This window comes from Bos mutus, chromosome 18 (assembly GCF_027580195.1).
Source record: "Bos mutus isolate GX-2022 chromosome 18, NWIPB_WYAK_1.1, whole genome shotgun sequence".
NCBI lineage: Eukaryota > Metazoa > Chordata > Mammalia > Artiodactyla > Bovidae > Bos > Bos mutus.
Window position 1 is genome coordinate 24173738 of NC_091634.1, and position 26221 is coordinate 24199958.

Sequence of the window (26221 nt, forward strand, 5' to 3'; positions counted from 1 at the left end):
CTCTTACAGTAATATTAGAAATAATAAAATGATTCACCTCTCTGAAGCTTACTAAAATCCTTCAGAACAAAGTCTGTACAAAGATTGTTGAATGTATATGTATAGCATTACTGCTATTTCAAGCCAGGAAAAACAGTAGCATCTATTCAGGTCACCACCTCAGGAGGCCTCTTAAAAACAGGTTGACTCAGCTATGTGATAGCTTATAATTTTTTATTGATATATGGTTCTCCTTTTCTGCCAAAGAAAAACCTTGAGTCTGGAAGGAAGAATTAAAAATAGGAGCTTCCTGGGAAACTAGTGTCACAACGAACTGTATATCAGTTTGTTCTTTAAGCAGGTATGGCAATTACCTTGGAATAGTAGGCCTTTATATTTTTTCTGAAGTGTTTTTCTTTATGCTTCATCATTCCTGATGAAAGAAACAAAGTAGTTAAGAGAAAAGCTATAGGTTGTTCTGAAAAGACACCAACTTCCTCAGGGAAGTAGTTGTGTCCAGCAATGCTCTGACCACAGGGTTGAGAGCTGCACTGGTCCAGTGAGTAAAGCATGGCCTTTTTGAATCATAACATGCTGTATGTTTTCTATTCCCACTGCTGCTGCCAGGATTTATTATCTCCTGCCCTGGGAAATCATAGCGCGCACGCGTGCACACACACACACCCACCCCACCCCACACCCTCATCCCTGTCCAGTGCACCCAGTGGGGGGGAGGGGACAGAAAAAGACAAAGTCATTTATATAATGTGTCTCCCTGCTGAGCCCCTAATGGTCGAAGCTTTTGTTCTGCATTCAGTGGCTGCATGTGATGGGCAGGAAGCCGCAGTCTCCCTTTGTTCCATGGCCTTATTCAGCAATTTAGATCCATCATAAAAATCAAATATGCATGTTGCAATCGCCTTGCCTACAACAGCTTCAATTTTCACCTTTCTTTAATTTGAACTCCACAGGGGAAGAAAGAGAAGGAAGGGAGAAAGGGAGAATGAGGGAAGGAAAAAAATTGCTTTGTGTTTTTGCTCAGTGGACTGTGAAAATAGGCAGTAATGAAAAAATATATTTTAATCTCATGATGCATCCCATTCAAAACAACATATACCAACCAAACCAGGCCAGTAGAATCCCTTCTGAAAATGCCCTCAAACCATACCAGTTGGCTAAAGTTCCAAAACTGGATGTGAAATGATAGGAAAAGAGAAAAGCATGAGAGTATTACAAAAGATTAGAAACAGGAAGACTGAGAAGGCTGGCTTTTGGGCTTGAGAAGTCATCCTGTTCAGGGAGGTGACATCTACACCACTTTTAATTATAGCCAGAAAGACTGTTTTACATTCATATGACTGTCATGAATTTCTTTTGTAAAAGAAATGATTTGGGGAAAGGGTTCATAGAGGGAGTGAGAGTTTACATTTAAAGATATATTTCCTCTCCAAATAAAAATGAACACATTGACAGAGATGTTTTTGTCCACTTATTGATTTGCACACTGTTTTTAAAAATTTCCCAGAATTTCAAAGGATATGTTCCCTGGGGTTCAAATAAATTTGCATCAGCAGCTTTGATATTGATTATTTAGAAAAATACAGAAAATCTTCACCTATTTCATTATTAGACTTAAGTGGTGACTTTACAGAAGACTTTGTGCCCTAATGTAAACAATATGGCCAATATTGATCTTACTTATTAAAAAAATAAAAGATATGAAGAACTATGCCTCTTTATGCCTGGTTTCACTTACTAATACAGATTTTGAAGGCTTAAGCTAAAGTTGAAGCTGACCAGTTTTGAAGAGTCTTTGCCTGTTCTTATAAATGGAGCTCTTTCAGGGTAATTCCAGGGAGATTTGCTGGAGGCAACATTAGACAGACATTGAACATAATATAGGATGGATGCACACTGAAAGAGTGATCTTGGTGATCATTCAAGGTTGAAAAGCCTTTGATTGTCTTGAGTGGAGCTTCTAGAAGATGTACTGAATGAGTCTGGGATCAAAACCAATTTCACAAGTTTGATCCAGTTGTAATATGGAAATCCACCAGATTCTGCCATGACTAATTAGAGATGTGTGAAGAAGGTTTCTCTTTCCCAACATTATTGATTTTCCTTTCAAACCCCCCAGTTTCACAGAGAAAATCTCTGGCATTTAAAAGTGTTCAATTTAGTACAGTTCACTGATGCATGTAATCTTTGCTAACTGCATCCCATTTTCTCTGAACTTGGTTTTTCAGGCCCTCTCATGTTCTGAATGTATTTTAAATTTGCTTTAGGTTTTGAGTGAAATAAAAAATGTGCCCAGGACATGTGAGCACTGAGAATAAATTTAATATTGGTTTTTATTTTAGTTGTAATTTTCCCCTTCCTTCCGTTGGAAATACAGGAAAATTTTCATGCCCATAAAAAAAGTGTAGTTTTAAAACATGGATTCTGCACAATTTAAGCTTACATATGAGTCAAGGGATTTATGTCTTGAATCTTATCTGTTCTGGAAAAAGTGAGAAAATTAAGATGGCCAATAGTACTTGGAAATTTTTAACATTGGAGGAAATCTGTGATTGAATAGTATAACTCGGGCAAAAGCTATGGATATGGCCATAACTATGGCCTTAACTCCTCTCTCCCCACCCCATCTTTTAACACTGCCCCACATCTCTTAGAATATTGTGAACAGATAGACTGGAACGAAAGTTATGACCAACCTAGACAACATATTCAAAAGCAAAGACATCACTTTGACAAAGGTCCTTCTAGTCAAGGCTATGGTTTTTCCAGTGGTCATGTATGGATGTGAGAGTTGGACTATAAAGAAAGCTGAACACCAAAGAATTGATGGTTTTGAACTGTGGTGTTGGAGAAGACTATTGAGAGTCCCTTGGACTGCAAGGAGATCCAACCAGTCCATCCTAAATGAAATCAGTCCTGGGTATTCATTGGAAGGACTGATGTTGAAGCTGAAACTCCAATACTTTGGCTACCTGATGCGAAGAGCTGACTCATTTGAAAAGACCCTGATGCTGGGAAAGATTGAGGGCAGGAGGAGAAGGGGATGACAGAGGATGAGATGGCTGGATGGCATCACTGACTCAATGGACATGGGTTTGGGTGGACTCCGGGAGTTGGTGATGGACAGGCAGGCCTGGCGTGCTACGGTTCATGGGGTCACAAAGAGTCAGACACAACTGAACGACTGAACTGAACTCATACCCTGTAACTTCTCATTAAAGTCCGGTCCATATGCCATTTTGTGTTTTCAACTTCTCTCATATGAGGAAAGATGCTTAGACAGATGTATCAAATGATAAACACTGCATATTGGAGAGTGAAGCCTTTTCTCTTTGAATTTAAGATTATTTAATGTGTAAGGTTTATCTTTAATTGAACATTTTCCTCTCCTCTTTCATATGGGAACTTTTTAACTTTTGGTCCTTCGTTTGTTCTTCTTAAATAAATTGTGGAAGCCATAGAGGTAAAAATTGTTTGACTATTTTCTTGACCAGTCTTCCTTTTCAGGCCACCTGGTTTACATTTCAGGTCATTCCAGCTGCTAACATTATTCTTGCCTATGCTTTAAACATAAATGTTAGATATCTTTTCCCTTTAAGATCTTAAGAGTCCTCACAGTGCCTCTTTCCCCTCCGTGTTAAATACATGTTGAACTAATGACAAGTCTCAACATAAACAGTCTGTATATATAGATTCTGTCTCTATATATACAGTTTTATAGAAATTTAGGGTATAACCTCTAGAATTATACTTCTCTGTTCAAATTCTGTTTCCATCCTTGACCAGCTCTATGACCTTGGGAAAGTTAAACCTTTGTATTTTCGTTTGTAAAATGAGTATATGAGAATAATAGCGTCTGATTCATAGGATGGTGAGAGTTAAATGAGATTCTGTGAAATGTTTCAGGTTGGGTTCCTAGGGAAACAAACTCTCAGGTCAAAGTTAACATTCAGGATGTTTCTTATTTATTAGGGATTACTCTTTGGATTAACACCTGTAGGAAATGAGCTGCACTGCATCCCAGCGAAGACCTCAGCCAACCCCACAGGTAAGTTTTTTCAATGAGACCTGGTAGTTGAGGGCTGTCTTCTTTTGGAACTCCCATCAACTAGTCCAATAAGTCCTTCATTCCTGAGGGGGATCTAGGTCACATGTTACAGTGTCTTCCAGAAGTTATTTAGTGAGTGTTCAACAAGTATTAGTTATATGGCAGTACCAGCATATATTTACAGGTGAGACCATTCTCATTTTTCATGACCCCAGTCAGTTGCTCCCATTATATATTTTGATTACAAGGGGCAATATAGTGTTGTGGTAAGAGCATAGCTCTGAAACAGGACCTCCTGTGTTTGAGTTGCATTTCCCCAACTCTTTTAATAGTGCCTACTAGCATGTGATATACTCTATTGTGCTTATTGTTGTTAGTATTTTCTTTTTTCTCAAGTTAAACATGTAGTCAGAAAGTACTTTGGAATCAGAGAATTCTTAGTTTAAAACCCAGCTCTTTGACTTACCAACTCTTTTGATCATGGGCGAGTTATTTAATGTGATACTCAGTTTTTACGTGTGTAAAATAGGAATAATGATGTCCTTAAAAGAATGCACTAAGAATATAAAGGTGTTACAAGCCTCTGTTTCAGTTCGTTATCTGAAATACGGAAATATCTTATACTTGCGATGTTGTAAAGACTGTACATTACGTGAGTTCATATATGAAAAGCACATAGAATGATGCTTGACATGAGGTACACATTCAGTTAAGTGTTAGCTATACGACAACTGCATAAAGCCCTCTACATAGTGCCTTGCAAATAATGAGCGCTCAGATACTATTTTTGGAGTCCGTCAAGGATGTTTAATTCTTTCCATGTAGCCTTTATTTCCTATTTTATCTGGCCTGCTGTTCCTTTGTTTTTGATTTGTTATATATATATAATATATTATTATATATATTATAATACTATATTATTATATAGTATTATATATTATATATAATATATATTATTATATTATATATTATAATAATATAAATAATATGTATAATATATTATATATATAAACCTTTGTTTTGATTATTCCTTTCCTCTTCCCTCACTTCCTTAGAGTTCTAGGATGTTACATGTAGATCAACATTAAATCATATTTTTGTAACACAAAAAAAGTTACTTTTTTTGTTCTTGAGATAAAAAAACTGATCAGGGATTAAACATTATCTTCAGGTACAGGAAGGCTCTTGTTACGGAGATGATGGTTGCCAGTTCTTGTCCATCTTCAGGACAGAAGAGAAATAGACTTAAATGTAGCATAAGTACTGTATGAATGACAAAAAAGAATGATAGAAAAAAAAGAATGATAGAATCTCCAACCCTAAGAGAGACTAAACATGAAGAATGTTCTTAATTTACCTACAATGGCTGTGTATATGTGTTCCCAGCCAAAGGAAGGAGATTAAGTTTTTCCTATGCATAATGAAAATGTTATTTATTTTTAACATTTAAAATTTTTATTTTATATTGTTGTATAGTTGTTTTACAATGTTGTGTTAGTTTCAGGGGTACAGCCAAGTGATTCAGTTGCACATTCATACATATATATATATATATAGTTTTAGATTTTTTCCAAAATAGGTTTTTATAGACTATTGAGTAGAGTTCCATGTGCAATACAGTAGGTCCATATTGATTATTTTATATATAGTAGTGTGTTAATCCAAAACTCCTAATTTATCTTTCCCCCTTCGACCCTTCCCCTTTGGCAACCTTAAGTTGTTTGTTTTTCAGTCTGTTTTTAAAATAAATTCATTTGTATCATTTTTTAAGATTCCACATAGAAGTGGTATCATGATATTTCTCTTTCTCTGCCTGACTTCACTTAGTATGATAATTTCTAGGTCCATGCATTTTGCTGCAAATGGCAATTTTTCATTCTTTTTTATGTATTTATTTACCATATCTTCTTTATTCATTCCTCTGTGGATGGACATTTAGATTGCTTTATTGTCTTGGCTATTGTAAACAGTGCGTCAAGAACATTGGGGTGCATATATGCTTTCGAACCATGTTTTTTCCCAGATACATGCCCAGGAGTGGGATTGCTGGGTCATATAGTTGCTATTTTTAGTTTTTTTAGGGAACCTCCTTACTGTTGCCCACAGTGGCTGTACCAGTTTACATTCCCACCGACAGTATAGGAAGGTTCCTTTTACTCCATACCCTCTCCAGCATTTATTATTTGTAGACTTCTTGATGATAACCATTCTGACTGGTGTGAGATGACATATCATTGTTTTGATTTGCGTTTTTCTAACAATTAATGATGGTGAGCATCTTTCCATGTGCCTCTTGGCCATCAGTGTGTCTTCTTTAGAGAAATATCTGTTTAGCTCTTCTGCCCATTTTTTGACTGAGTTCTTTGTTTTTTTTTTTAATATTGAGCTATATTAGCTATTTGTAAACTTTGGAGATTATCATTTGCAAATATTTTCTCCCATTTTTTCTGTTGTCTTTTCATTTTCTTTATTGGTTTCCATTGTTGTGCAGAAGCTTTTAAGTTTAATTAGGTCCCATTTGTTTATTTTCATTCTCTAGGAGGTGGATAAAAAAAGATGTCACTGTGATTTATGTCAAAGAATGTTTTGCCTATGTTTTCCTCAAAGAGTTTTATAATATCTCGTCTTATGTTTAGGTCTTTAATCCATTTTTAGTTGATCTTTGTGTATGGTGTTAGAGAATATTCTAATTTCATTCATTAACATGTAGTTGTCCAATTTTCCCAGCACTGCTTGCTGATGAGACTGTCTTTTCTTCCATTGTATACTCTTGCCTCCTTTGTTATAGGTAAATTGACCATAGGTGTGTGGGTTTATTTTTGGGCTTTCTATCCTGTTCTGTTGATCTGTATTTCTGTTATTGTTCCAGTACCATACTTCTTAAAATGACTGTAGCTTTGTAGTATAGTTTCAAATCAGGCATCCTGATTCTTCTAACTTTGTTTTTCTTTCTCAGGATTGCTTTGGCTATTTGGGGTCTTTTGTGTTTGCATACAAATTGTGAATTTTTTTTTGTCTAATTCTGTGAAAAATACCATTGGTAATTTGATAGGGATTCCAGTCAATCTGTAGATTGCTTTTGACAGTATTGATTCTTCCAATTTAATAACATGTTGTATTTTTCTATTTGTCTATATCATCTTTGATTTCTTTCCATCAGTACCTTATGCTTTTCAGTATAGGTCTTTTATCTCTTTAGCTAGATTTGTTCCTAGGTATTTTGTTTTATTTTGATGTAGTGGTAAATGAGAATGTTTCCTTATTTGAGTATTGCTACCCAGCTTTCCTTTGATTTCCATTTTCATAAAATACCTTCCCCCTCACTTTCAGTCTGTATGTGTTCCTAGATTTGAAGTGGGTCTCTTGTTAACAGCATATATACTGGTTTTGTTTTTGTATCCACTTAGCCATTCTGTGTCTTTTGGTTGGAGTATTTAATTCATTTTCATCAAAGCTACTTATTGATATGTGTGTTCTTATTGTTATTTTGGGATTTGTTTTTGCAGGTCTTTTTTCTTGCATTGGTCTTTTGTTCTCTTGTGACTTGAGGACTATCTTGAGTGTTAGATTTAGATTTTGTGTGTGTGTGTGTATATCTGTTGGTTTTTGGTTTGCAGCTACCATGAGGTTTTGATACAGTAGTCTATAATCATACAAAATTGTGTTAGGTTCCTGGTCTCTTACTTTCAAATGTGTTTCCAATAACCTGCATTTATATTCTTGAAATATGTGTGTGGATGATTTCCAACCTTTCCTGTATGTTTACCTTTACCAGTGAGCTTCCCCATTTGTAATTTTCTTGTTTCTAGTTGTGGCCTTATCTTTTCCACCTAGAGAAGTTCCTTTAGCATTTGTTGTAAAGCTGGGTTGGTTTTGCAGAATTCTCTTTTAGCTTTTGTTTGTCTGTAAAGCTTTTGATTTTTCTGTGAATGAGAGCCTTGCTGTGTATTCTTGGTTGCATGCTTTTCTCTTTCATCACTTTAAATGTTTCATGCCATTCCTTTCTGGCTTGCACAGTTTCTACTGAAAAATCAGTTGATAACTTTAGGGGATTCCCCTAGATGTTATTTTTTGCCTCGACTTGTTGATTTTAACATGTTCTCTTTGTCTTCAATTTTTGTTAATTTGATTAATGTCTGTCTTGGCATAATCCTCCTTGTGTTTATCTTGTATGGGACTATCTGTACTTTCTGGACTTGAGTGAGTGTTTCCTTTCCCATGTTAAAGATGTTTTCAGTTATTATCTCTTCATATACTTTCTCAGGCCCTTTCTCTTTCTCGTCTCCTTCTGGGACCTCTATAATGTGAATGTTGATGTGTTTAATGTCCCAGAGATCTCTTAGACTGTTCTCATTTCTTTGCATTCTTTTCTCTTTTTGTTCTGTGGCAGTGATTTCCACCAGTCTGTCTTCCAGTTCACTTATCCCTTCCTCTGCCTCAGTTATTCTGCTGTTGATTCCTTCTGGTATATTTTTTAAGTCATTGTATTGTTTATCTGTTTGTTCTTTAAATTTTCTACCTGTTTGTTAAACATTTCTTAAATCTTCTCATTCTGTGCCTCCATTCTTTTTCTGAGATCTTGTATCATCTTTATTATACTTATTCTGAATTCTTTTTCAGGCATATTGCCCATCTATACTTTACTTAGTTGTTCTGGGGTTTTATCTTTCTTTTTTTCAACCATATTTGTCTCCCATCTCATTTTGTCTAGCTTTCTGTGTCTGTGGGCTCTTTTCCATAGGCTGCAGGATTGTAGTTCTTACTTATGGTGTCTGTCCCCTAGTGAGTGAGGTTGATTCTGAGGCTTGTTCAGGCTTCCTGGTATGAGGGACTGATCTCTGTCCACTGATGGTGGAGCTGGATCTTGTCCCTCTAGTGGCTGGGTCATGTCAAATGGTGCATCTATAGGCGACTGTGGGCTTAGAAGGACTTTAGGCAGCCTGTCTGTTGACAGGTGGGGCTGTGTTCCTGCCCTTCTGGTTGTTTGGCCTGAGGCTTTTCAGCACTAGAGCCTGCAGGCTGTTGGATGGGGCCAGATCTTAGTGCCAAAATGACAGCCTTCAAGAGAGCTCACACCAATGAATATTCCCAAGGGGCCTCCACCACCAGTGTCCTTGACCCTGCACTGGGCCATAGCCAACCTCCACCAACCCCAGGATGCCATCCAAATCCTGTAGATAGGTCTGGCTCAGGCTCCTGTGGAGTCACTGCTTTGCCCTGGGTCAGAGAAGAATCTGTTTTTTCCAGACCTGTAGAGTTCTTGCACTCGAGCCCCACTGGCCTTCAAAGCCAAATGCTCCAGGGGCTCCTCCTCTTGATCACAGACCGCCAGGCTGGGTGGTCTGACATGAGTTTAAGAACTCTCACTCTTATGGGAAAACCTCTGTGGCATAATTATTTTCCAATTTGTGGGTCACCCAACTGACAGGATTTGATTATATTGCAAAAGCACCCCTCCTATCTTGCTGTGGCTCCTTCTTTGTCTTTAGATGTAGAGTATCTTTTTTGGTAGGTTCCAGGTTTTTTTGGTGATGATTGTTCATCAGTTGTGATTTTGGTGTTTTCGTGAGAGAAGGTGAGCTCAAGTCCTTCTATTCTGCCGTCATATCTACAGTCCCTCAAGAAGATTCTAATGAGTCCTCTTCTAACTTCATAATCCTGTGATTCTTTTTTCCCTAAATATTTTAACTATAGGATGGGGTGGGAGGTAGGAGGGGGGTTCAGGATGGGGGACACATGTACACCCATGGCTGATTCATTTGAATGTATAGCAAAAACCACTACAATACTGTAAAATAATTAGCCCCCAATTAAAATAAATAAATAAAATTTTAAAAAAAGATCAAGGTGTGTACCTTGCTTGAGCTATAGTCTTCTGTTTTCATGTTGTCGTTCCTGGTTTTATAATAACTGATGCCTCTTATAAACACATCAGAAAGGATCTTGGTTTGGCACGGCCATCTACTATTTCTAACAACTTATAAACCTTTCCTCTTTACAAAAGTGTATCAGTTCAGTCAGTTGAGTTGCTCAGTTGTGTCCAACTCTTTGCAACCCCATGGATTGCAGCACTCCAGGCTTCCCTGTCCATCACCAACTCCTGGAGCTTGCTATAGTAGTAAATAATAAGGTAGCCATAACTTTCATTTGCATTCCAGCAAAAATAGCCTGAATAAATTCACCTTATTCCCACACAGGTTTTTAAAAATTACTACATTTTAGAGTTAAACAGTGTCAAGTGTTAAGATTTTGCATTAAATTGTTGTTTTGAAAGAATTTGATAGTATAATTATGGCCTTTATAGTCAATCATATAGAAAATCATCTTAATTAAACAAAAACTGAAAGAAAAGAAACATTTTGATTTTTATTTCATAGGAATAAGAGGAAGAGTAGCTCAAAATAGATGCAAGATGCAGGCATCTGTAGAAATAAAAAAAAGAAAAATTCTCAAAAACTTAGACTTGTCTTTTGCCTATGGTGAATGTATTTATTTTCATGATTTCACCCATCAGTGCCGGAGAAGGCAATGGCAACCCACTCCAGTACTCTTGCCTGGAAAATCCCGTGGACGGAGGGGCCTGGTGGGCTGCAGTCCATGGGGTTGCTAGGAGTCGGACAGGACTGAGCGACTTCACTTTCACTTTTCACTTTCATGCATTGGAGAAGGAAATGGCAAGCCACTCCAGTGTTCTTGCCTGGAGAATCCCAGGGACGGGGGAGCCTGGTGGGCTGCCGTCTCTGGGGTCGCACAGAGTCGGACATGACTGAAGCGACTTAGCAGCAGCAGCAGCAGCAGCACCCATCAGTAGTTCATTTATTTCAATTGTAGCAATTGCCTGCCAGTCTTCTCTGTTAGTAACTGACACTGAAGGGGGCCAGTGAAAGTGAGAAATGGTTCTGCTCCTGCAAGTTATAATTTAGCAATGTATGTACAAATAGTACAAAATACAGTGTTGCACTATTTGTAGAAGTATCTCAGTGAGCTTCCTGGAAAAGATGATATTTCAGATGGAACTTGATGGATGTGGATAGCCAGCGCAGAGAGAATTGTAACCAGTACCCCAAAGCAGAAAAGCATTTGGTTTAGTCAGAGAAGGATGAGTCATAGTTAAGCTAGGAAAAGAAACAAGCAGGTAGAATCCTGGAGCCAGAATCCCTGGGTAAAACTCTCAGTACTGAAGCCTATTATCTGTGTTCTTTGACAAGTGACTTGAACTTTGTAAAATGGGGATAATACTTTATCTGTAAAATGGGGATAATATTTTTACCTTCCTTACAATGAAGAATAAGTGTAACTACCTAGAATAGTGCTGGGCACATAGTGTGTACTTTGTAAGTGTTAGAAGGTGAGAGAGTGGAGAATCTTCCCTGGAAGCCACTGAGCATTTGTGACCAAGAGGGTAAAAGACAAAAGAGTTATGCTTTGAGGAGATGATCTTGGTGGTAGTGTGCATAATTGATCATCAGAAAGACATTACTTAAAAGACAGAGGTCTGGGAAGGGGAAATGAGGATTTGGGCTGGGGCATTGACTGCAGGAATGAAAAAGAAAAGATGGATGCAAGAGATGATATAAGGTCCCCATGACACATGTACTAACTTTTACAACTCTTGATAGTATCTTTGTTTTTGAAACAGGAGTCATTTGGAAATAGGTCTAGTAACCAAGGTGGGAGGTTTTTGGTTCTATAAAGAAAAAGATGAATTTTTAAAGTAATTAGATGGATTGTGTCTGTCTTCCTAAAATGATACTAAAGCCCATTTCAAAAGAACTTTGCTAGAAAACAAAAAATGTGCAGTACACTTATCAGTGGAATAGACATATAATTTTCCCCACAGTAAGGGAAAATCCTCACTTAGTTGTATGAATGTTAGTGTCCTTAATCAGTAATATTGCATATACTAACTTTTTAGTGAAAACATTTAATAAAGTTTAAATTCTATGAGGCCACCATCACCGTGATACCAAAACCAAAGACAATGCACAAAAAAGAAAACTACAAGCCACTATCACTGATGAACATAAATGCAAAATTCTTCAATAAAATTTTAGAAAACAGAATTCAGCAACACATCAAAAAGCTCATACACCATGATCAAGTTGGGTTTATTCCAGGGGTGCAAGGATTCTTCAATATATGGAAATCAATTAATGTGATACACCATATTAATAAATTGAAAGATAAAAACCATATGATCATCTCAGTAAATGCAGAAAAAGCCTTTGACAAAATTCAGCACCTATTTATGATTAAAACTCTTCAAAAAATGGGCATAGAAGGAACCTACCTCAACATAGTAAAGGCCATATATGCTAAGCCTAAAGCAAACATTCTCAATGGTGAAAAACTGAAAGCATTCCCTCTAAGATCAGGAACAAGACAAGGCTGTCCACTCTCACCAATATTATTCAACATAGTTCTGGAAGTCCTACAGCAGTCGAGAAGAAAAGAGAAATAAAAGGAATCCAGATCAGAAAAGAAGTAAAGCTGTCACTGTTTCCAGATGACATGATACTGTACGTAGAAAACCCAAAAGATAGTATCAGAAAATTACTAGAGCTAATCAGTGAATTTAGCAGTTGTAGGATACAAAATCAATACACAGAAATCACTTGTATTTCTATATACTAACAATGAAAAATCAGAAAGCAATTAAGGAATCAATCCCATTCACCATTGCAACAAAAAGAATTAGGTATCTAGGAATAAACTTACCTAAGAAGACGAACTGTACACAGAAAAATCTAGGAATAAACTTAACTAAGAAGATAAGATGACATAAACAGATAGAGAGATGTTCCATGTTCCTGGGTAAGAAGAATGAATATTGTGAAAATGACTATACTACCAAATGATCTACAGATTCAATGTGATCCCTATCAATTTACCAATGAAATTTTTCGAAGAACTAGAACAAAAAATTTCACAATTCATATGAAAACACAAAAGACCTCGAATAGTCAAGGCAGTCTTGAGAAAGAAGAATGGGACTGGGGGAATCAAACTTCCTGACTTCAGATTATACTACAAAGCTACAGTTATCAAGAGAGTATGGTACTGGCACAAAAACAGAAATACAGACCAATAGAACAAGATAGAAAGCCCAGAAATAAACCCATGTACCTATGGATACCTTATTTTTGACAAAGGAGGCAAGAATATACAATGGGACAAAGAAATCCTCTTCAATAAATGGTGCTGGGAAAACTGGACCACTACATGTAAAAGAATGAAATTAGAACACTTCCTAATGCCACACACAAAGATCAACTCAAAATGAATTAAAGACCTAAATGTTAAGTCCAGAAACTATAAAACTCTTAGAGGAAAACATAGGCAGAACACTCGATGACATAAATCAAAGCAAGATCCTCTATGACCTACCTCTTGTTGCTCCTGCTGCTAAGTCACTTCAGTCGTGTCCAACTCTGTGTGACCCCAGAGACAGCAGCCCACCAGGCTCTTCCGTCCCTGGAGTAATGGAAATAAAAACAAAAGTAAACAAGTGGGACCTGATTAAACTGACAAGCCTTTGCACAGCAAAGGAAACTATAAACAAGGTGAAAAGACAACCCTCAGAATAGGAGAAAATAATAGCAAGGGAAACAACTGACAAAGGATTAATTTCCAAAATATAAAAGCAGCTCATACAACTCAATACTAGAAAAACAACCCAATAAAAAGTGGGAAAAAGACGTAAACAGACATTTATCCAAAAAAAACAAACAAATGGCTAATGAACACATGAAAAGACACTCAGCATTGCTCATTGTTCAGTTCAGTTCAGTTGCTCAGTCATGTCCGACTCTCTGCGACCCCATGAATCACAACACGCCAGGCCTCCCTGTCCGTCACCAACTCCTGGAGTTCACTCAGACTCACATCCATCAAGTCAGTGGTGCCATCCAGCCATCTCATCCTCTGTCGTCCCCTTCTCCTCCTGCCCCCAATCCATCCCAGCATCAGAGTCTTTTCCAATTGAGTCAACTCTTCACATGAGGTGGCCAAAGTACTGGAGTTTCAGCTTTAGCATCATTCCTTCCAAAGAAATCCCATGGCTGATCTCCTTCAGAATGGACTGGTTGGATCTCCTTGCAGTCCAAGGGACTCTCAAGAGTCTTCTCCAACACCACAGTTCAAAAGCATCAATTCTTCGGTGCTCAGCCTTCTTCACAATCCAACTCTCACATCCATACATGACCACAGGGAAAACCATAGCCTTGACTAGATGGACCTCTGTTGGCAAAGTAATGTCTCTGCTTTTCAATATGCTATCTAGGTAGGTCATAACTTTCCTTCCAAGGAGTAAGTGTCTTTTAATTTCATGGCTGTAGTCACCATCTGCAGTGATTTTGGAGCCCCCCAAAATAAAGTCTGACACTGTTTTCACTGTGTCCCCATCTATTTCCCATGAAGTGATGAGACCAGATGCCATGATCTTCGTTTTCTGAATGTTGAGCTTTAAGCCGACTTTTTCACTCTCCACTGTCACTTTCATCAAGAGGCTTTTTAGTTCCTCTTCACTTTCTGCCGTAAGAGTGGTGTCATCTGTGTATCTGAGGTTGTTGATATTTCTCCTGGCAGTCTTGATTCCAGCTTGTGTTTCTTCCAGTCCAGCGTTTCTCATGATGTACTCTGCATAGAAGTTAAATAAGAAGGGTGACAATATACAGCCTTGACGGACTCCTTTTCCTATTTGGAACCAGTCTGTTGTTCATGTCCAGTTCTAACTTTTGCTTCCTGAACTGCATACAGATTTCTCAAGAGGCAGGTCAGGTGGTCTGGTATTCCCATCTCTTGAAGAATTTTCTACAGATTATTGTGATCCACACAGTCAAAGGCTTTGGCATAGTGAATAAAGCAGAAATAGATCTTCTTCTGGAACTCTCTTGCTTTTTCCATGATCCGGCGGATGTTGGCAATTTGATCTCTGGTTCCTCTGCCTTTTCTAAAACCAGCTTGAACATCAGGAAGTTCACGGTTCACGTATTGCTGAAGCCTGGCTTGGAGAAATTTGAGCATTACTTTACTAGTGTGTGAGATGAGTGCAATTGTGCGATCGTTTGAGCATTCTTTGGCATTTCCTTTCTTTGGGATTGGAATGAAAACTGACCTTTTCCAGTCCCGTGGCCACTGCTGAGTTTTCCAAATTTGCTGGCATATTGAGTGCAGCACTTTCACAGCATCATCTTTCAGGATTTGAAATAGTTCAACTGGAATTCCATCACCTCCACTACCTTTGTTCGTAGTGATGCTTTGTAAGGCCCACTTGACTTCACATTCCAGGATGTCTGGCTCTAGGTGAGTGATCACACCATCGTGATTATCTGGGTCATGAAGATCTTTTTTGTACAGTTCTTCTGTGTATTCTTGCCATCTCTTCTGAATATCTTTTGCTTCTGTTAGGTCCATACCATTTCTGTCCTTTATCGAGCCCATCTTTGCATGAAATGTTCCCTTGGTATCTCTGATTTTCTTGAAGAGATCTCTAGTCTTTCCCATTCTGTTGTTTTCCTCTATTTCTTTGCATTGATTGTTGAGGAAGGCTTTGTTATCTCTCCTTGCTATTCTTTGGAACTCTGCATTCAGATGCTTATATCTTTCCTTTTCTCCTTTGCTTTTTGCTTCTCTTCTTTTCACAGCTATTTGTAAGGCCTCCCCCGGCAGCCATTTTGCTTTTTTGCATTTCTTTTCCATGGGGATGGTCTTGATCCCTGTCTCCTGTACAATGTCACGAACCTCATTCCATAGTTCATCAGGCACTCTCTCAGATCTAGTCCCTTAAATCTATTTCTCACTTCCACTGTATAATCATAAGGGATTTGATTTAGGTCATACCTGAATGGTCTATTGGTTTTCCCTACTTTCTTCAATTTAAATCTGAATTTGGTAATAAGGAGTTCATGATCTGAGCCACAGTCAGCTCCCAGTCTTGTTTTTGTTGACTGTATAGAGCTTCTCCATCTTTAGCTGCAAAGAATATAATCAGTCTGATTTCGGTGCTGACCATCTGGTGATGTCCATGTGTAGAGTCTTCTCTTGTGTTGTTGGAAGAGGGTGTTTGCTGCCACCAGTGCATTCTCTTGGCAAAACTCTATTAGTCTTTGTCCTGCTTCATTCTGTATCCCAAGGCCAAATTTGCCTGTTACTCCAGGTGTTTCTTGACTTCCTACTTTTGCATTCCAGTCCCCTATAATGAAAAGGACATCTTTTTTGGGTGTTAGTTCTAAAAGGTCTTGTAGGTCTTCATAGAACTGTTCAACTTCAGCTTCTTCAGCATTACTGGTTGGGGCATAGACTTGGATTACCGTGATATTGAATGGTTTGCCTTGGAAACGAACAGAGATCATTCTGTTGTTTTTGAGATTGCATCCAAGTACTGCATTTCGAACTCTTTTGTTGACCATGACGGCTACTCCATTTCTTCTGAGGGATTCCTGCCTGCAGTAGTAGATATAATGGTCATCTGAGTTAAATTCACCCATTCCAGTCCATTTGAGTTCACTGATTCCTAGAATGTCGACATTCACTCTTGCCATCTCTTGTTTGACCACTTCCAATTTGCCTTGATTCATAGACCTGATGTTCCAGGTTCCTATGCAATATTGCTCTTTACAGCATCAGACCTTGCTTCTATCACCAGTCACATCCACAGCTGGGTATTGTTTTTGCTTTGGCTCCATCCCTTCATTCTTTCTGAAGTTATTTCTCCACTGATCTCCAGTAGCATATTGGGCACCTACTGACCTGGGGAGTTCCTCTTTCAGTATCCTATCATTTTGCCTTTTCATACTGTTCATTGTTAGAGAAATGCAAATCAAAACTACAGTGAGATATCACCTCACACTGGTCAGAATGGCCATCATTGAAAGGTCTACAAACAGTGAATGCTGGAGAGGGTGTGGAGAAAAGGGAACCCTCTTGCACTGTTGGTGGGAATGTAAATTGATACAGCCACTATGGAAGATGGTATGGACATTTCTTTAAAAACTAGGAATAAAACCACCATGTGACCCAGCAATCACCCAACTAGGCATATAACCTAAGGAAACCAAAATTGAAAGAGACACATGTATCCCATTGTTCATTGCAGCACTATTTACAATAGCTAGAACATGGAAGCAACTTAGATGTCCATCGACAGATGAATGGATGAAGAAGTTGTGGTATATATATACAATGGAATATTACTGAGCCATAAAAAGGATTGCATTGAGTCAGTTCTGATGAGGTGGATGAACCTGGAATCTATTATACAGAGTAAAGTGAGTCAGAAAGAGAAAGATGAATACTATATTCTAATACACATATATGAAATCTAGAAAAATGGTGCTGAAGAATTTACTTACAGGGCAACAGTGGAGAAACAGACGAAGAGAATAGACTTATGGACTTGGGGAGAGGGAAGGAGAGGGTGAGATGTAAGGAAAAAGTAACATGGAAACTTACATTACCATATGTAAAATAGGTGGCCAACAGAATTTGCTGTATGACTCAGAAAACTCAAACAGGGACTCTGTATCAACCTAGAGGGGTGGCATGGGGAGGGAAATGGGAGGGAGCTTCAAAAGCGAGGGGATATATGTATACCTATGGCTGATTCATATTGAGGTTTGACAGAAAACAAAATTCTGTAAAGCAATTATCCTTCAATAAAAAATAAATTTAAGAAAAAGTTTAAAAATAAGTCTTAATTTATAATTTTTTGCAGACATTCTTATGAATTAAGGTAAAAGTACTCACAGGATAAGGACTAAAATTTGGCCTTTTATTTATTTTCTGGTAATATATGTTCCTCTTGGATGTTGCCACAATTTGTTGATTTTCTTTCTGTTAATATTTGTTTTTATATTCTTTTTAAAATATACCAGCTACTTAAAATGGAAAAAGGGAGGGAGAGTGTTCAAGCCAGGATTTGTCAACTTTAGTGACTACTAAAGCTGGGGCTTTTATTACACTTAGGTAATCTGAAAGGTTTTGCACAGCTATTCAAAAGAGCATTCTTACACAGCTATTTTTCTATATTCTATTGCAATCCTGATAACAGTGGATTTATTATGGGTCTCCTTACCATATTGTTTGCCTTTATGCAGTTCACTAAATATTGCCCCATGTGCTGATTCTATCAGCTTTCTCACTTTACACCTGCCCTGGAATGATAATAAAGGGCCAAAAGCTTTTCTAGGAGAATTTCACATGAAGCATTGAACATTATGTTTTACTAAAGACATCCTTTTCAGATATATGAACCACAATGCAAATTTTTAAGGTGAAATTGCTAGAAATGTTTCGAAGATAAGCATACAACTTATAAATCTTTAAAAAATTATCAGTTAACAAATACATAATGGGATATACATTTTCACAGTAACCCACAAAATAGAATGATTAGTAATGTGCATTCTTGTGACTGGAGACTATTCCGGACTACAGTAGGAGTGGGGTTTCTTTCCACCAGGTATGTCCAAGGATCTCAACATCTGTTTTCACTTCCATAGTGAAAAAAGGCTTGAAACAATGTGATATCCTAAAAATGAAACAAAACTCCTTGATGAATAAAGAGCAGAAATCTTGATGGAAGTCTTTGTGAACCGTGGTTTCTTCCTTTGGTTGAAAAGAGAAGACAGTAGAAAAAACTTTCAGTATCAGTTTAACCAAAAGCATCAAGACTTCCATTGGAGATAATGGAAGGAACTGGGTTCTCTTTGTCAATTCTAATATAGAATTTTCTTCTTGATACTTGTTACCTAAGCCTCATTTGCAAATGAAAACATAGAAAAAATCATGTAGCAGCAAAAATGCCAGTGATTGTTTTTGAAACATAATTGCTTCTCAGTTTAAGGTTAACCATTTGCTACCTATGCTGCTGCTGCTGCTAAGTTGCTTCAGTCATGTCCAACTCTGTGCAACCCCAGAGACAGCAGCCCACCAGGCTCCCCCATCCCTGGGATTCTCCATGCAAGAACACTGGAGTGGGATGCCATTTCCTTCTCCAATCCATGAAAGTGAAAAGTGAAAGTGAAGTCTCTCAGTCATGTCCGACTCTCAGCGACCCCATGGACTGCAGTCCACCGGGCTCCTCCGTCCATGGGATTTTCCAGGCAAGAGTACTGGAGTGGGTTGCCATTGCCATCTCTGCTTTGCTACCTGTATCTTCTCCGAAATCCAAATATGGGTTTTTCCAAGCCCAGAAGTGGGAAATTGAGAAGCAAGAGACAGATCCAAGCTGTTAATCTTTCAGTATAACATCAGGCCAGTGAAAATGGAATGGGATGGAACCCATGAGGGCACATTGCAAATTCCTATATAAATCATCAGAGGAAACATATGAACATCCAAAGTGTAAGACTGAATTCTCAGCCCTGGTTACCATTCTCTCCTTGAATATTCACAAAATTCCAAAGTAACTCAGGGTTATAAACAAAAAATTACCTGATCTGACTGGCTAGCTTTCATTTCTTAGCTGTGACATCTTAGTCTGTTTGGGCTGATTAAAAAAATACCATAGACTAGGTGGCTTATAAACAATACAAGTTTATTTCTCACACTTCTCAAGACTGGGAAGTCCAGGATCAGGTTATCAACAGATTTTGTGTCTGATGAGAACCTGCTTCTTGACTCATCACTGGCTGCCTTTTCTGTCTTCACATGGTCAGGAGGAGTAAGGGGTTTTTGGGGGTCTCTTTTATAAGGGTACTAATCACATTGATGAAAGCTCTGCCCTCATGACCTAATCATCTCTCAAAGGCCCCAGCTTCAGATGCTACCACATTGAGGGAATAGGTTTCAATAGTTAAATTTGGGGGGAACACAAATACTCATTCTGTAGTACATGATGTTACCTTGTAGCTACTCTGGGCAGTATAACTTGTACTAGTCCAAAAAGCAGAAATAAAAACCTCACTTTTTTCAGGGACATTTTTGGCAAATGAAAGCAGAAACTTTAATGTCTGTTGGAAATGGCAATAAAAACTTCAAAACTCATTGAAATAACACATTTTGTTACTCTGTACATTCTACTGACTGTCCTTCTTAAGCCATTGCTTTGAAAGGAATTTCAGCAGTAACTGGTCACACAGTTATGCCAAGCATTTAAGTTGGGCTGAGGGCCTTCAAGCAAATAAGACTCCTGATAGAAAACAGAGTTCCCTGCATTATAGGTGTTTTAATATAACTAGTTGGCATGCAGTATAACTTCCTGTAGGGTATTGATTATTGATGAATATGGGTGCACTTTCTAAGTTGTGAAGCATGACCAAACATGTCTCATTTAGGATTATCCCATTCCCACTGACTGATACAGTGGTATTCATTCATTCAGCAAATGTTTACCAACTACATAGTATATGCCAACTAATTTTATAAGTACTTGAAAAGCACTAATGACTAAAACACACAATTTTATACATAACCATGTAAATAAAGCATAACTTAAAAGTGGATTAATTAATAAAGACCTTCTGAAAGTGGTGTTCTGAGGAGAAGAAAGCAGGCTCTTGAAATAGAGTGTGAGGAAGATTGAGTTGTGGATAGGGAAAAAAGAGAAACATCTTAAAATAGGTTAGTCAGTCAGGAAAGGTCAACCTGAGGATCTATAGCTGAACAGAGCCGTGGGTGTTGACAAGTTTGCCGTAAATTCCAAGTGGAGGGAACAAGTATTGTGAAAATTCCAGGTGATCAGAACAAGCCTGACTTAGTCAAGAAATGACAGGCAGGCCAGGTCATAAAGTAAGTAAAGCTCCTTGGAACTTGTAATCTTACAGTCACAGAATAATAAATGACTGAGAGAAGAAAAGAAATGCTAAAATCTTCTATGAATTTTTATTTTTATGTGTCCCTTCATAGCTGAAGAGACAAGATGAACCATTTTGAAGAACAAGAATTATCTTCACTGTTTTACAACTTTCCTTTAGTGTCCTAAGAAATCTTTACCTTTGAATATCATACCTCCATTCCACTTCCTTTGACTATGCAGAAATATTCTGCCCAGCGATTACTTTTTAATAAAATTTACACAGGAACTGAAGATTATTTCTTATATGTCTTTTCATTATAATCTTATCAGAGGAAATGGAGGAGAGGAAAATGCTGACGAAATCCATACTATAGTAATTATGTGTTTGAAGTAAATTCTGCCTTTGTTTTAATAGATTCAGGTCATTTGTGTTCCGTCAGGTCTATGTCACTTACTATGTGGATTTGGACAGGTTATGTAACGAACATAACTTGAACTCTGATTTCCTCATACATAATGTGTGGAGGTAACTACTCTTCATCTTGGGTTGTGAGGATTACATGAGGTCATGCACGTGGTGTGTTTATAATAGTACTGGGCACATAGAATAGCTCATGTTTACTGTTATCATGTATTTGTGAACATCTTCATTGCTTCCAGTCACCTCCCAGTAAACGTTTGCTGCAAATTTTTCAAGGAGCACCAGTAAACTTTTATGTTGGCTTTTCCCCTAACTCATGCCACTGATCACATGTCTTTCTATTTGGTGTCCAGCTGAAAGAAATTGTATATTTATGGGACCATCTATGCTAGGAACCAGTGCTTTGTTAGAAACCTAGTATTAATTCAGGCTCCTGTCAAGCTCCTGACAAAGCTACACATACTGTGTAACTATGCCAAGGATTCCAGAGCATAGGTGAAAACGTGTGAGTACATAGCCCTTGATCTCCTGAGATGCATTTGGCAAATATCCAGTCATTTGTTTCTGTCTAATTAATGACATTCCTGGCATACAGGGATCATATAACACAGAATGTGTTCATACTATGCCTGGGAAAGCCGACTTTGTTCTGTACCTGCAAAAAAAAAAAAAAAATTGGCAATGTCTTTTTGCTTCTTTATTATGGCATTTTGAATACAATTGTTCTCCTTTTCTTTCTCTCCTTTCCCTCCCTCTCTCCCTCTTCCTCTTTTTTTTATTTTTTCCCCTTCCTCCTCTCCCATCCTCCTCTGACACCCTCCTATCTTCCCACATCTTCCTTCCCTCTCTCTTTCTCTCTTTTTTTTCTAGTAAAAGGAGAATAGTAGAACCTTTGTTCAGTTGAAGGCGATGGTATAATAGGAAGAGACTAACATCATCATCTGAATTGATTCAAAGTTTTCTTGAAACTCAGGAATGGTTTGCTTCAGTGAAGTTAACATTATCATGGTCCTTTGGCAAGACTATGACCATTCCCACTGCCCCATTTTAGCATCTGCTATTTTCCTTGCCTAGATGCTTTTTTCTCTTCTCTTCTTCATCCTTCAAGACCAATCTTAAATCTCATGCCTTCCAGTAAATCTTACTATCTTTGGACTTGATTGATCTTTGTTCTCCCCCCACCACTAGGCTGGTAGATACTTTTGGCTATTTAATAAAAATGATTGGACCTTGAGTGTAAGTTTAAAGGCTTGTTTCCCCAGTTAGATTTTAAGATTTTTTTTAGAGCAGTGATCATGTCATAGTCATTTTTTGTTTTTCATTGTCTCCATTTTCTTCCACCCAGCAATGATCATGCTTTTTAAAATACCTGAACATTCCTCCTTCCAAGGAAAAGGCCATGTTAGCAGACTTTTAGACCTTCTGAATGGAATCAGAGACAACTGTTTATAACATTATAGATACTACACAAGGCAAAACCTAGGTGTTCTTGTAAGAAGCCTATCTACAGTAACAGACAGGCCAATTAGAATGCTTCAGGGCATACATGTACATCCTGTTTCACCCCAGATTTCTTTTTTTTATAATTTTTTTAATGAAGGATAATTGCTTTACAAAATATTGTTTTTTTCTGTCAAACATGAACAAGAATCAGCCATAGGTGCACCCATGTCTCCTCTTTCCCAAACCTCCCTCTCATCTCCCTCCCCATCCCACCCCTCTAGGTTGATACAGAGCCCCTGTTTGAGTTCCCTGAGTCATACAACAAATTCCCATTGGCTATCTATTTTACATATTGCATTATAAGTTTCCATGTTACTCTTTCCATACATCTCACCCTCTCCCTCCTTCCCTCCCTGTGTGTCCATAAGCCTGTTTTCTATGTGTGTTTCTCCATTGCTGCTGCTGCTAAGTCGCTTCAGTCATGTCCGACTCTGTGCGACCCCATAGACAGCAGCGCACCAGGCTCCCCCGTCCCTGGGATTCTCCAGGCAAGAACACTGTGCTACCCTGCAAATAAGTTCATCAGTACCATCTTTCTAGATTATATATATTAGTATACAATATTTAACTTTCTCTTTCTGACTTCACTCTGTATGATAGGCTCTAGGTTTGTCCACCTTATTATAAGTGACTCAAATGCATTCCTTTTTATGGCTGAGTGATATTCTATTGTATATATGTTCTGCAGCTTCTTTATCCATTCATCTGTTGGTGAACATCTAGGTTGCTTCCATAGTGCTGCAGTGAACATTGGAGTACTTGTGTCTTTTTCAATTTTGGTTTCCTCAGGGTATATGCCTACTTAGGGCATTGCTGGTCATATGGTGGTTTTATTCCTGGTTTTTTAAGAAATCTTCATACCGTCTTCCATAATGGCTGTATCAATTTACATTCCCACCAGCAATTCAAGAGGGTTTCCTTTTCTCTACACCCTCTCCAGCATTTGTTGTTTGTAGACTTTTTGATGATGGCCATTCTGACTGGTGTGAGGTGGTGTTTCATTGTAGTTTTGATTTGCATTTCTCTAATAATGAGCGATGTTGAGCATCTTTTCATGTGTTTTCTAGCCATCTGTATGTCTTCTTTGGAGAAATGTCTGTTTAGGTCTTTTTTCCACTCTTTGATTGGGTTGTTTGTTTTTCTGGTATTAAGTTGTATGAGCTGCTTGTATATTTTGGCAATTAATCCTTTGTCAGTTGTTTCCCTTGCTATTATATTCTCCCTTTCTGAGGGTTATCTTTTCACCTTGTTTGTAGTTTCCTGCTGTGCAAAAGCTTTTAAGTTTAATTAGGTCCCACTTGTTTATTTTCATTTTTATTTCCATTACTGTAGGTGGTGCGTCATAGAGAATCTTGCTTTGATTTATGTCATTGAGTGTTCTGCCTATGTGTTCCTCTAAGAGTTTTATAGTTTCTGGTCTTAACATTTAGGTCTTTAATTCATTTTGAGTTGATCTTTGTGGCATTAGGAAGTGTTCTAATTTCATTCTTTAAATGTAGCTGTACAGTTTTCCCAACACCACTTACTGAAGAGGCTGTCTTTGCCCCATTGTATATTCTTGCCTCCTTTGTCAAAAATAAGGTATCCATAGGTGCATGGGTTTATTTCTAGGCTTTCTATCTTGTTCCATTGAACTATATTTCTGTTTTTGTGCCACTGCCATACTGTCTTATGACCGTAGCTTTATAGTATAGTCTGAGATCAGGAAGGTTGATTCCTCCAGCTCCATTCTTTCTCAAGACTGCCTTGACTATTCGAGGTCTTTTGTGTTTCCATATGAATTTTGAAAGTTTTTTGTTCTAGTTCTGTGAAAAATGTCATTGGTAAATTGATAGGGATCACATTGAATCTGTAGATTGCATTTGGTAGTATAGTTATTTTCACAATATTGATTCTTCCTTCCCAGGAATATGGAATATGTCTCTATCTGTTTATGTTGTCTTTAATTTCTTTCATCAATGTCTTATAATTTTACATACACAGTTCTTTTGTCTCCTTAAGTAGGTTTATTCCTAGATATCTTATTCTTTTTGTGGCAATGGTGAATGGAATTGATTACTTAATTTCTCTGATTTTTCATTATTAGTATATAGGAATGCAAGTGGTTTCTGTGTATTGACCTTGTATCCTGCAACTTTGCTAAATTCACTGATTAGCTCTAGTAATTTTCTGACAGTTTCTTTTGGGTTTTCTATGTATTGTATCATGTCATCTGAGAATAGAGTTTCACTTCTTTTCCAATTTGGATTCCTTTTATTTCTTTTTCTTCTCTAATTGCTGTAGTTTGTACTTCTAAAACTAGGTTGAATAATATTGGTGAGAATGGACACCCTTGTCTTGTTCCTGATCTTAGAAGGAATGTTTTTCACCATTGAGAATAATGTTTGCTGTGGGCTTATCATATATTGCCTTTAGTGTGTTGAGGTATGTTCCTTCTGGGCCCATTTTTGAAGTTTTTTTTTTTATCATAAATGGGTGCTGAATTTTGTCAAAGGCTTTTTCTGCATCTATTGAGGTGATCATATGCTTTTTATCTTTTAGTTTGTGTATCACATTGATTGATTTGCATATATTGAAGAACCCTTGCAAACATGGAATGAACCCAACTTGATCACGGTGTATAAGCTTTTTAATGTGTTGTTGAATTCTGTTTGCTAGAATTTTGTTGAGAAGTTCAGCTTTCTCTGTTTTCTGCCCTATAAGTCCTAGCTTTGTCCAGCTTTTTGAGATTCTGCAACTCCCCCTTGGGGCCCCCAAAATAAAAAGCTCCCTGTTAGGGAGCTTCTCAGTGCATGGGAACTCTTCCAGCTTCATGACTCCCTCCCTTCCTCCCTCAGGGCACAAGCTCTCATGCAGAAGTTCTCCATCTTTTCCCTTTTTATGTGTCCATCCTCTCTCCTATGTCATTCCAGGGAGCTTAGCCTGCCCCCCGGGGGGCCTGGGGTCTTCTGAAGTCGCCTAGAGGTTGCTTTGTAGGAGTTGCTCCATATCTTGATGAGTTTTTGACGTGTTTGTGGGGCGGCTGGCAGTCTCCCCGTCTCACTCCTCCACCATCTTCTTCTACCTCCTCCCAAATTTCTAAGTGAGTTTAGAACATCTGAGTTGGAGCATCAGAGTCACCTCTGGAGAACTCATACTAACCCCCCCAATAAGTTAAAAATCCTTGAAGGAAAACTAGGTTTTTTGTTTCTCCAGTTACATGTCTTTGATTCTTCTAGCTTCTCATTTATGCCACCACTAGAAGATAAAAAATGAACACCAGTCATTCCCATTTTAAAATATTTTGTTAATAGCCTTAACAATTTGGTTAGAGAAGTTAGGGAAAAGTCTGGAGTAAGAAGAGATTTAGAGGCTATGATTTTCATTTATCCACTCCTTCATCAGTTAATGGCAAACCATAAGAACAGATCAACAGTTAAAATGAAGATCAGTGTATTTCTTCAGAAGGAAATACTTGTTGAAGTTTATAAAAAATGGAGATTTCAAAATAAAGAGAATGGTAGCTAGTCAGCTT

General features: G+C 37.8%; 1 long non-coding RNA gene across 1 annotated transcript in view; it reads left to right on the top strand.

Annotated features, from left to right (window-relative positions):
• Nucleotides 1-26221, top strand: part of LOC138991678 (uncharacterized) — a 150652-nt gene that overhangs the window by 64037 nt on the left and 60394 nt on the right. Inside the window, exon 2 of the long non-coding RNA XR_011467550.1 lies at nucleotides 3970-4045. This is a non-coding gene — a long non-coding RNA (uncharacterized lncRNA). The remainder of the gene's footprint in view (nucleotides 1-3969; nucleotides 4046-26221) is intronic.